General features: G+C 28.7%; 1 long non-coding RNA gene and 1 pseudogene across 1 annotated transcript; one reads left to right on the top strand and one right to left on the bottom strand.

Annotated features, from left to right (window-relative positions):
- The first annotated feature begins 2757 nt into the window (after positions 1-2757).
- Positions 2758-4928, top strand: LOC105804123 (L-type lectin-domain containing receptor kinase IX.1-like; annotated as a pseudogene).
- Positions 4929-8642: 3714 nt separating this feature from the next.
- Positions 8643-9679, bottom strand: LOC105804124 (uncharacterized). The gene is made up of 2 exons (XR_001136741.2): positions 9400-9679; positions 8643-9120 (listed from the first exon to the last, which is right to left on the bottom strand). It is a non-coding gene; the product is annotated as an uncharacterized LOC105804124 (long non-coding RNA).
- Between the last annotated feature and the right edge of the window lie 450 nt (positions 9680-10129).

Raw genomic sequence — 10129 nt, 5'->3', positions numbered from 1 at the left:
AATAAAAAATCAATACTTTGTTTTGAACAATATAAAAATGATAGCAATAAATAAATACTAACTTTAATTAAGAAAATTAAAATTTATTATATGTGGGGTTTCTAAAGCAGTATGATTATCTTCCCTCAATAGAGGTATAATAGGGTTTTAAAATCCGAATTGAGGTTAAAAAGTTTTAGGCTGAAGAACTGGACAAAGATGAGAATAAATTTTTAGGTTGTGAGAAAAAAATGAGAGGAAAATGGTATTTATGACCATAGCAAAAAATTGAAAATAGGTATTGAGAGTCCATTGAATGCATTAGTAGGGTTAAGTTTTTCATAGGATAAAAAGATTAACTAAAAGAAGAACTCAACATCCATAGATGTCAAGGTATTCTTGTATTAATCAGTGTTAAAATTTCTATAGGTCAAAATTAAATGTAGTATTCTAAAACAAGAAAAATTAAAGATATTCTTTTCCTCAATTTTCTTCCCTTTCCTTTGTATTACCTTAATCTAAACATAAGGTAAATGTAGATACAGTAATCTAATTTACATCATGTTCGACACTTATAGAATTCAAGGTTTTCTTATATTAATTAAGGTAAAAATCTTCGACAATCAAATTTAATACAAATACATGAACTTAATTTTCAAGAAACTTGACACCTATAAATATTGAAGTTTAATTCTGTATTGAATACATTTTTTTATATACTTTTCAAGAATATTGGGATCAGAAAATTTAACAGCTCAATATACAATAAAACAATTCGAAACTGGTACGTGTTCAATTACCCTTAATGAAAACAATGGAGAAGGAAACAAAATTACGTTAATGCAGATGACTTTGGTGTTATTTGAAGTTCCATTAAAGTTGAAAACAAGAAAATCAACATAAAGAGGCATATTTGCTTACTTATAAAATTTAAATTTTATTTTAATATATTGATATTTAACATTATTATGATCTTTATTTAAAATATTGAAAATCTTAGGGTTTTTTTTTTTATGCAAGACGGTATATGTTATTTTTAAAAAAATTTAGTAATTAGGTGTATATTATAAATTAGGAAATGATACTATGAATCCTAATAAAATTAATAAGAAATCAATCAATTAGTAGCTTGTCAAAACATTGTTTTGAAATGGATATAAATACCTTATAAAACCTTTTCTTTTTAATTAAAAAAGTTTACATAAGTTTGCTAAACTGTTTATTTTATTATCTATAATGCTATTCATTTTATCAAATGATAAATTAATTGTATTCAATTTAAATATTTAATTACTTAAAACTTATTAATTATTCCCAATTGCATGTCTTTTAAAGAGAAAAAAATTAAAGTATAAATTACTTAAAATCTTATAAAATGAATTTTAAAAATTAATTCATTCATTATTTAATGAAAGTATCAGTTATATTTTTAAAATAGTAAACAAAACTATCATTAGTTTTTATTATTTAAATTTGTCAAATTATATTATTAATATTGATATCAATTCAACTTTAAAAATTAAAGAGTTGTGTTAAAAAAAAGATTATTTTATCTTTCTATTTAATTTTTCGTATTTTTAATTTTAAATTTGTGTTATTTGTCAAATTACTCAAAATTAATGAAAAGTTAAGATTTTGTTACATGGCATGCACATGGATTGTCACATGCATGTCATATCAATAATTAATTATTTTTTAAATTAAAAATATTAAAAATATATTTTATCATTTTATATTTTAAAATAATTTTAAATTTTTAAAAATAAAATTTATATTTTTAATTTTAAATATTAATTAAATGCTTATATGACATCCACATGGCAATCCATGTGTATGCCATGTAATAAACATTAACTTTTTCATTAATTTTTAGTGATTTGACAAATAACACAAATTTAAATACTAAAAAGACAAAAAAATTAAATTGAGTGATCTAACAAATAAATTATTATACCTTTTGTTTTTCACTTTACTAAGTTGCAAATTTTGTAACCACTTTTATAAAAATAAGTATAATATATTTTAATTAACCCTAGTAAAAACTATTCCATGAAATAAGTTTACCCGTAAATATTTTGGTGCATATTTTATTTTTACATTATTCAAATTAAAAAAAAATTGAAAATAACGCATGCTCGGTGTTTTCTTTTTACAGACTCGATCTGTAATAGGAAGCAATGATCTTAAGCCTTAACTAGACACAGATCCTTGTGAAAAGCATCTTTTGATTGAAAGAAGTTTTAAAATTCATAATAACATTTCACTTGGACTTGGTAAAATTCTCTTGGTTTTTAACAAGATATTGCAGCCTCTTGAATTGTCAGCTAGGAGGGATGTAGTTAAGAACTTTAATGTCATTGACGGTGCAGGCAAAAGATAAACTTCGTACATTGTAGTTCCTCATTTGTTTTCTTTGATGTAATGGTATTATTTAAGGTTATTGATCTATCAGATGTGACTAGCAATGGTTTAATAGATAATTTAAACAAGAAAACTGACTATTTCAACTGGATTATTATTATTATTTCTTTCTTTCTTCCATGGTTGAATTGAACTAGGGTGAAAGTGGCTTTATTGATTGTTCATAGTTTCGTAAGCTTAATAGAAGCGTAATAGAAAAGCAATAAAAATGTTAATTTAATATTGTCTCTTATAGTATTTTATGTATATATGCCTTGAAAAGTGTAGACTATCTTCGACGAAATTCATTTAGATCAAGGTAAGTGGATGCTTCATTAATAAATTTATTTCAATGTAACATCAGTATAAATAGAGTACCTCTGCTGGAAAATTCCTCTATGTAGCAATGGCTAACCCTTTCTCTGGTGTATTTGGTTTACTTCAGCTCCTTTCCATCCCTTTCATTCTTCCTTGTGTTAATTCGATTACCTCGTTTCGACTCTGGTGCAAACAACATACTCTACCAGGGTGCCGCGAGGCCTAATGTTGGAGCTGTTGAATTCAATAGTCTCACATATGTTTGTCAAGTTGGTAGAATAATCTTCGCTGAAAGTGTGCCAATTTGGGAATCTGAAACTAGAGAAGTTACAAGTTTCACCAGTCATTTCTCCTTCATCATTGACACCCAAGGTAAAGCTAGTTCAGACTACTCAGCCGGCCTTGCTTCTTTCCTTGCTCCCGTTGGGAGCGAAATTCCACCAAACTCGGCTGGTGGATTTCTAGGCCTGTTTAACACCACAACCATTGATTCATCTGGGAACCAAGTTGTTCTTGTGGAATTTGATACTTTCTCCAACACTGACTGGGATCCAGAAGTTGAGCATGTGGGGATCAACATCAACTCGATTTCTTCAGTTAAGTATGCTCCCTGGAACTTTAGTTTGTACAGCGAAGACACTGCCGATGCATGGATTTCTTATAATGCTACTACTAGGAATTTGAGCGTCACTTGGAGTTATCAGAACTCTAGTTCTCAAGGGAGTCTTTCTCACCAAATTGATCTGACGGAGATTCTGCCAGAAACGGCCATAGTAGGGTTTTCAGCTGCTACAAGTCATCGCATAGAGCGGCATCAGCTTATGTCATGGGAATTTAATTCTAGTTTGGAAAGAAAGGCAATCAAGGAGAAAAACACCAACAGGATCACAATAGTTATTGGTGTAGCAGTTCCATTGGGTGTACTAGTAATCGGGGGGTGTATAGGATTTCAGATTTTATTGTGTTGGAAAAGGAGGAAGAGATCATATCAATATATGGAAGGAACTTTCGGGATTAACGATGACTTTGAAAGAGGGGCTGGACCAAGAAGGTTTTCTTACAAAGATCTTGTTGCAGCTACCACCAGTTTCTCGAGTGAGAGGAAGTTAGGAGAGGGAGGATTTGGTGCTGTTTATAAAGGGTACATTAATGAGCTAGATAGAACAATTGCAGTAAAGAAAATTTCAGAGGGCTCCAGACAAGGGGAAAAGGAGTATGTAACTGAGGTGAAGGTGATTAGCCAGTTAAGACACCGGAATCTAGTGCAATTGATCGGTTTTTGTCATGATGGAGGAATGTTTTTACTTGTCTATGTGTTCATGTCAAATGGTAGCCTTGATTCTCACCTCTTTGGTAAGAAGACTCCTCTCAATTGGAATTTGAGATATAAAGCAGCCCGCGGTGTAGCCTCTGCGTTGCTCTATATCCATGAAGAGTGGGAGCAGTGCGTGGTCCATCGTGACATCAAACCAAGCAATATAATGCTAGATTCTAATTTCAACGTCAAGCACTGGTGACTTCGGATTAGCTCGGCTTATGGAGCATGAGCTAGGTCCTCGAACAACAGGGCTGGCAGGTACATTAGGTTACATGGCCCCGGAATACATAAAAACCGGCAGAGCGAGTAAAGCCTCAGATGTGTATAGTTTCGGTGTAGTCGCCTTAGAAATTGCTACAGGGAGAAGGTCGGTTGATCCAATCGAAGAAAACTCACAAATTGGTTTGGTAGAATGGGTTTGGCATCTCTACGGAAGTGGAAACCTTCTTTCTTCGGTGGATAAGAGGATGAATGCAGAATTCGATGAAAAACAAATGGAGTGTTTGATGATTGTGGGGCTATGGTGTGCTCATCCTGACAGCAACCTCAGACCTTCAATCAAGCAAGTGATTCAAGTTCTTGATTTCGATATGGGAATCCCAAATCTCCCTTCAAAGATGCCTATTCCAACATATCAAGAACATGTAGCATCAAGCAGTTCACATGAACCAATTTTAACCAATTCGAGCCTTGAGGTGGGTCGTTAGGCAAGTGTGTCATCATTTCTTACAGTGAAAAGAAATTAATAATGTCTTAATATCTCACATGTCTTTATGTTAGCCTACATGTATATCTCCTGTTCTTAGAACATCTGTACTATTTCTAGCTCTTTTGCCAGACATGTGGCATAACTTCTTCATTATTTTGTTGGTACTTTAATTAATTTTAATTTTAGATTTTGTTTTACTTTTAAGAGGTACTTTAAAAGGATTTATTTACATCGTAACTCAGAAGCTTATTTAGAGATATACATGATAATAAATTTGAATTTTATTTTATTAATTTTAAATAATTGTATTTAAAGAGACTAATTTTAACTCATGTGTTGCATATGAAGATATCATAGTTTACTAGCATCATCTCCCGCTACGCCGGAGATTTTGCCATTTTCTAATAAATTTATTTATTTAATATTAAAAATTATTTTTAAATGCATTTTAATAAATTACACAGACTTGAATTTATGTGAATTATGAAAAGTAAATTTATTATTTATTTCAGATTTGATATAGTTTTAAGTTAATTCACATATCAACACCTAAATAAATTATGAAAAATATTTTTTATAGATGTAAATACTTAATATTCTTAATCAGTCCACTTTAAATATATTATTTAAAAATAAAAATTTAATTAAATCAAATACAAATCCTAAATTGACTTGCGAATAGGTTTATAAATTTAACATTTTAAATATATAAATTTAATATAAATAAAATATTTAAGTTATTTCTTTGTTAAAATTTTTTAGTAAATTCTAAATTAATTTGCAATTCAACATGTGGAACAACAATTTAAATATATCATCTAAAGTTAAAATGATATAAAATGATTTTGTTTAGATAAATTATTTAAATATTTTTATAAATTGATGTCATTAAAATAAAAATAATATAATATAAATTGAAATAAAATAATATGAATTTGATAAATCTATAATAAATTATTAATATATAAAAATGTTTAAATAAAAAAATATTTTTTAATTATTTTATCTTTCTTTTCCTTCTCTTTTTCCTCTCTCTTTCTTTGGCACTTCTCCTTTCCCTAGTCAGGGGCGAAGCCAGAACAAATTTTTAGGGGCGGCCGAATGAAATTTTAATTTTTTATAGTCTATATTTTTATAATTTTTAAAGGATTAAATCAAATTTTTATAATTTTAAGGGGTCAAAGTATAATATTACCTTTACTAATTTAAAATTTTAAAAAAATTTAAAGGTTCTAAATAGAAATTTTCTATTTTAGGGGGGGCCAAGGCCCTTGCGTGCCCCCCTTATCCGCCTCTATCCCTAGTTACCCGTAGGCACCAAATATTAAGCTTAAATAATGAAAGGAAAAAAAAAAAACAGCTTTCAAACAAACATTTATAATTTCTATTTCTCACCCCCAATTAATAAAAAAGAAATTTTAAGGTTCTGATTATATTTGCTCCTTTTGATATAAAACCTAAAATTACATATAGCTCCTCCCCAACCCATAAATAGGAGGATAATGTACTTCAATGCACTCAAATCCACAATCTCCTACACTGACAACAATAGTTATGTCATAAAATTATATATAACTTGACTCTCTTCATAACATTTTGTGTTTGGATCAATTATATAAAATTATACTTTTTATACATACTATTTCTAATTATCATAATATCAACTCATATATCAATAAAACAACATCAAAATTTTAAACAAATATAAACAAAAATTATATCACTAAAATAAAAAAAGGTTATTTTGAAAAAAAATGATATGCTTCTGATTTTCATATTTAATAAAATTTACCAACTAAATTTAAATAATATATTATAACAACTCTAACTACTCAATAAAAATTATTGAGAACGAATAAATTTTGTAATTATATAATTGGATTAGGTAAAATAGTATACTGAAAATAACTATTCATATTTATGTTATATTGTAAATTTTATAAAAGAATTAAAGAAAAATTATAATAAAATAATAAACAATTCTTTTATTATAATTTTATTCTTGTCTCAACTAAGCATCCACTTTAATTTGTAAGATGGTCAGCTTACAAAATGACCTAATATTTAAAATAATACAAAATATTAAAAAATATTAAAATAGTTTTTTTATTTACCAAAATGGTACAAAAAAATAGTTAAAAATAAATAAAAAAATAAAAAATATGGGCCTGCCACAGGCAACACCAAAGGTGCCTGTGGCAGAGGCGACACCAACATATTCGTATTTCGGCCATTTGTTTGTATTATTTTTCCCAGGTTTTATTACTTTAAAAAAATATACTATTTTCTAATTTTATTATTTTACATTATTTTAGTACATTATGTTTGAAATGTATTAATTTAGTGTATTTTTTATTGAAAGTAATAAAATCAGGAAAAAATACTGAATAAAGGGCGAAATAAGTTTTTTAAAAATTTATTTAAAAATACACTAAATGAATATATTTCAAACATAATGTACTAAAATAATGTAAAATAATAAAATTAGAAAATAGTATTTTTTAAAGTAATAAAATTTGGGGAAAAAATACTGAACAAAGGGCAAAATTTTTTTAAAATTTGTTTAAAAACATAGTAAATTAATACATTTCAAACATAATGTACTAAAATAATGTAAAATATTAAAATAAAAATAATATATTTTTATTGAAAGTAATAAAATTCGGGAAAAAATACGAATAAAGGGCGAAATAAGGTTTTTTTAAATTTATTTAAAAAACACACTAAATGAATAAATTTCAAACATAATGTACTAAAATAATGTAAAATAATAAAATTAGAAAGTAATATATTTTTAAAGTAATAAAATACGGAAAAAATACGAACAAAGGGCGAAATAAGGGTTTTTTAAATTTATTTAAAAACACAGTAAATTTATACATTTCAAACATAATGTACTAAAATAATGTAAAATAATAAAATACGAAAATAATATATTTTTATTGAAAGTAATAAAATTCGGAAAAAATACGAATAAAGGGCGAAAATAAGGGTTTTTTAAATTTATTTAAAAACACACTAAATGAATACATTTCAAACATAATGTACTAAAATAATATAAAATTAGAAAATTAGAAAATAGTATATTTTTAAAAGTAATAAAATCCGGGAAAAATACAAACAAAGGGCGAAATAAGGGTTTTTTAATTTATTTAAAACATACAGTAAATTAATACATTTCAAACATAATGTACTAAAATAATGTAAAATAATAAAATACGAAAATAATATATTTTTATTGAAAGTAATAAAATTCAGGGAAAAAATACAAACAAAGGGTCGAAATAAGGGTTTTTTTAATTTATTTAAAAAACACACTGAATGAATATATTTCAAATATAATGTACCAAAATAATGTAAAATTAGAAAATTAGAAAATATTATATTTTTTTAAAATAATAAAATCCGAGAAAAAAATACGAAAAAAAGGCCGAAATACGAACATGTTAGTGCCGCCTGTGGCAAGCCCATATTTCTGTTTTTTTTTTAACTGTTTTTTTACCATTTTAGTAAATAAAAAATATATACTATTTTGATACTTTTTAAATTTTTTGTATTGTTTTAGTAAAAAACCCTATAATCCACAATACTTGGGAATTAAAAATGCTTGAGACATAGAATAACGAAACACCAACATGAAAATTAATATAAAATGCTATAACCATGAAGTGGTGGTGACCTAGATGAAGAACACGATAAAAATCCTACAAATCTTAGAACCTTCTTTCTATACCTTTTCATACTAGGTAGTTTGGTAACTTAACGAGGATGAGTTTTGCTTATTAGAGTCCCAGTTTTACTACTCAAATTTCTAGCTAGCTATGTGTGGTTGAAGTGCTTTTTTAAGTGCCTTGGATTGTTGCAAATCTCTCTGATACTTCCATCAGTCAATATTTTTACCTTTCAAAAAATTACAAATTACTACATGAAATAAAACATAGATAACAAAAAATATATATCCCCAAGTCATGAACATATTTAATTTCTCCACACTAACCCTACCATAATCTTCGCATAATGAAATATAATAATAATAAAAAACATATATTACCAACTTCATACCTCAACAGACACATTCCTTAAAATAGATCCACAACACCCATGATTTTTTTTTATGAAAACTTTTAAAACTTTATTATTGTAGGGCCCAATTTTATGACCCGAGTCCCAACAAAGCCCACCTAAACCTAACCCACCAGCCCAATACAACACCCAAATCACCTAAACCCAAAACTCAATTACAAAGCCCAAAGTTTAAAGCCCAACTACCCAAATCAGAAAACAACAACCCTAACCCTAGGTGTGCCGCACCTAGGGTCATCCACTTGCTTCTGCCGCCGCATGCCCCATCACCACCTGCCCTGCTCGCCGTCGCCGCCACTGTCACGTCAGCCATCTGCAGAGAAGAAACACGCAAACAACAGCAACCAAAAATAATAAAAATAGAGGCTATAAAAGCCGAGTTTCTCTACTGTAACAGGGGGTCTCTTCTTCCGACTTTTGTAATCAAAGAAACAGATATTAGCAAAAAAAGAAATGAAAACAAGAAAACTTGAGGTGATTTTTGTTTTTTTCTCATTTCGGTTTTAGAGATTTTAAACTCTAATTTCATTTTTTTTCTTTTTGTGTGTTTTTTTATTGATTCGTATATAATAAAAAAGAAAAAGAGACGTACCGGACGGCCGCAACCTCGCCGTCGGAGGCCTTCTTCTCCGAGTCCGATTCGGGCCTAAGGAGGGGTTGAAGACCTCTTTTCTTTGGTTTCGTAGGTCGAGAGAGCTCCACTATCAAGGACGCCTTTCGACGAAGGCTAAAAAGCCTGTTTTGTGCATCGCCGGTCTTGGGTCACGGCGGCGACGATTATGGCCGGACATTCAAGAGACAGAGAGGGTTTTTGAAATTTTTTTAAAAAGGGGGTTGCTGAAATGAGGGTTTTCAGAAAATTTGGGGTTAAATACAAGTATAAAACTGCGCCGTTTTGATAGGGTCAGGAAAGCCCCAAAACGACGTCGTTTTGAGCTCCTGACCCGAGACCCGACCCGCCTGCCTCAGGGGATCCGCGTGTTTTGACGGAAGGGCTAATTTCATTTTTAGTCCTTCCGTTTTTATTGCTATTTAAATTAGTTTTTTAATCTTTTGAATTTTACCCGAAAATTATTTTCGTTTTCAATTTAATCCTTACAGGAACTACGTCGTTTTAATGGAAGGGAAATTCTCTTTGTTGGTCCCTCCATGTTATATGCGTGTTCAGGACAGTCCCTCTCTTTTCGTTTATTTGCGTTTTGAACCCCCGGATCTTGTTTTAATGTTTAATCTAATCCTTTTGCTATTTTGTTTATTTTCTTAACGAATTTCATATTATTATTGTTGTTGTTATTATTATTATAATTGCTTATATATATACG

This window comes from Gossypium raimondii, chromosome 11 (genome assembly GCF_025698545.1).
Source record: "Gossypium raimondii isolate GPD5lz chromosome 11, ASM2569854v1, whole genome shotgun sequence".
NCBI classification, from domain to species: domain Eukaryota; kingdom Viridiplantae; phylum Streptophyta; class Magnoliopsida; order Malvales; family Malvaceae; genus Gossypium; species Gossypium raimondii.
The sequence above is the reverse complement of the archived record's forward strand: the minus strand, read 5'-3'. Positions and strand labels throughout refer to the sequence as shown.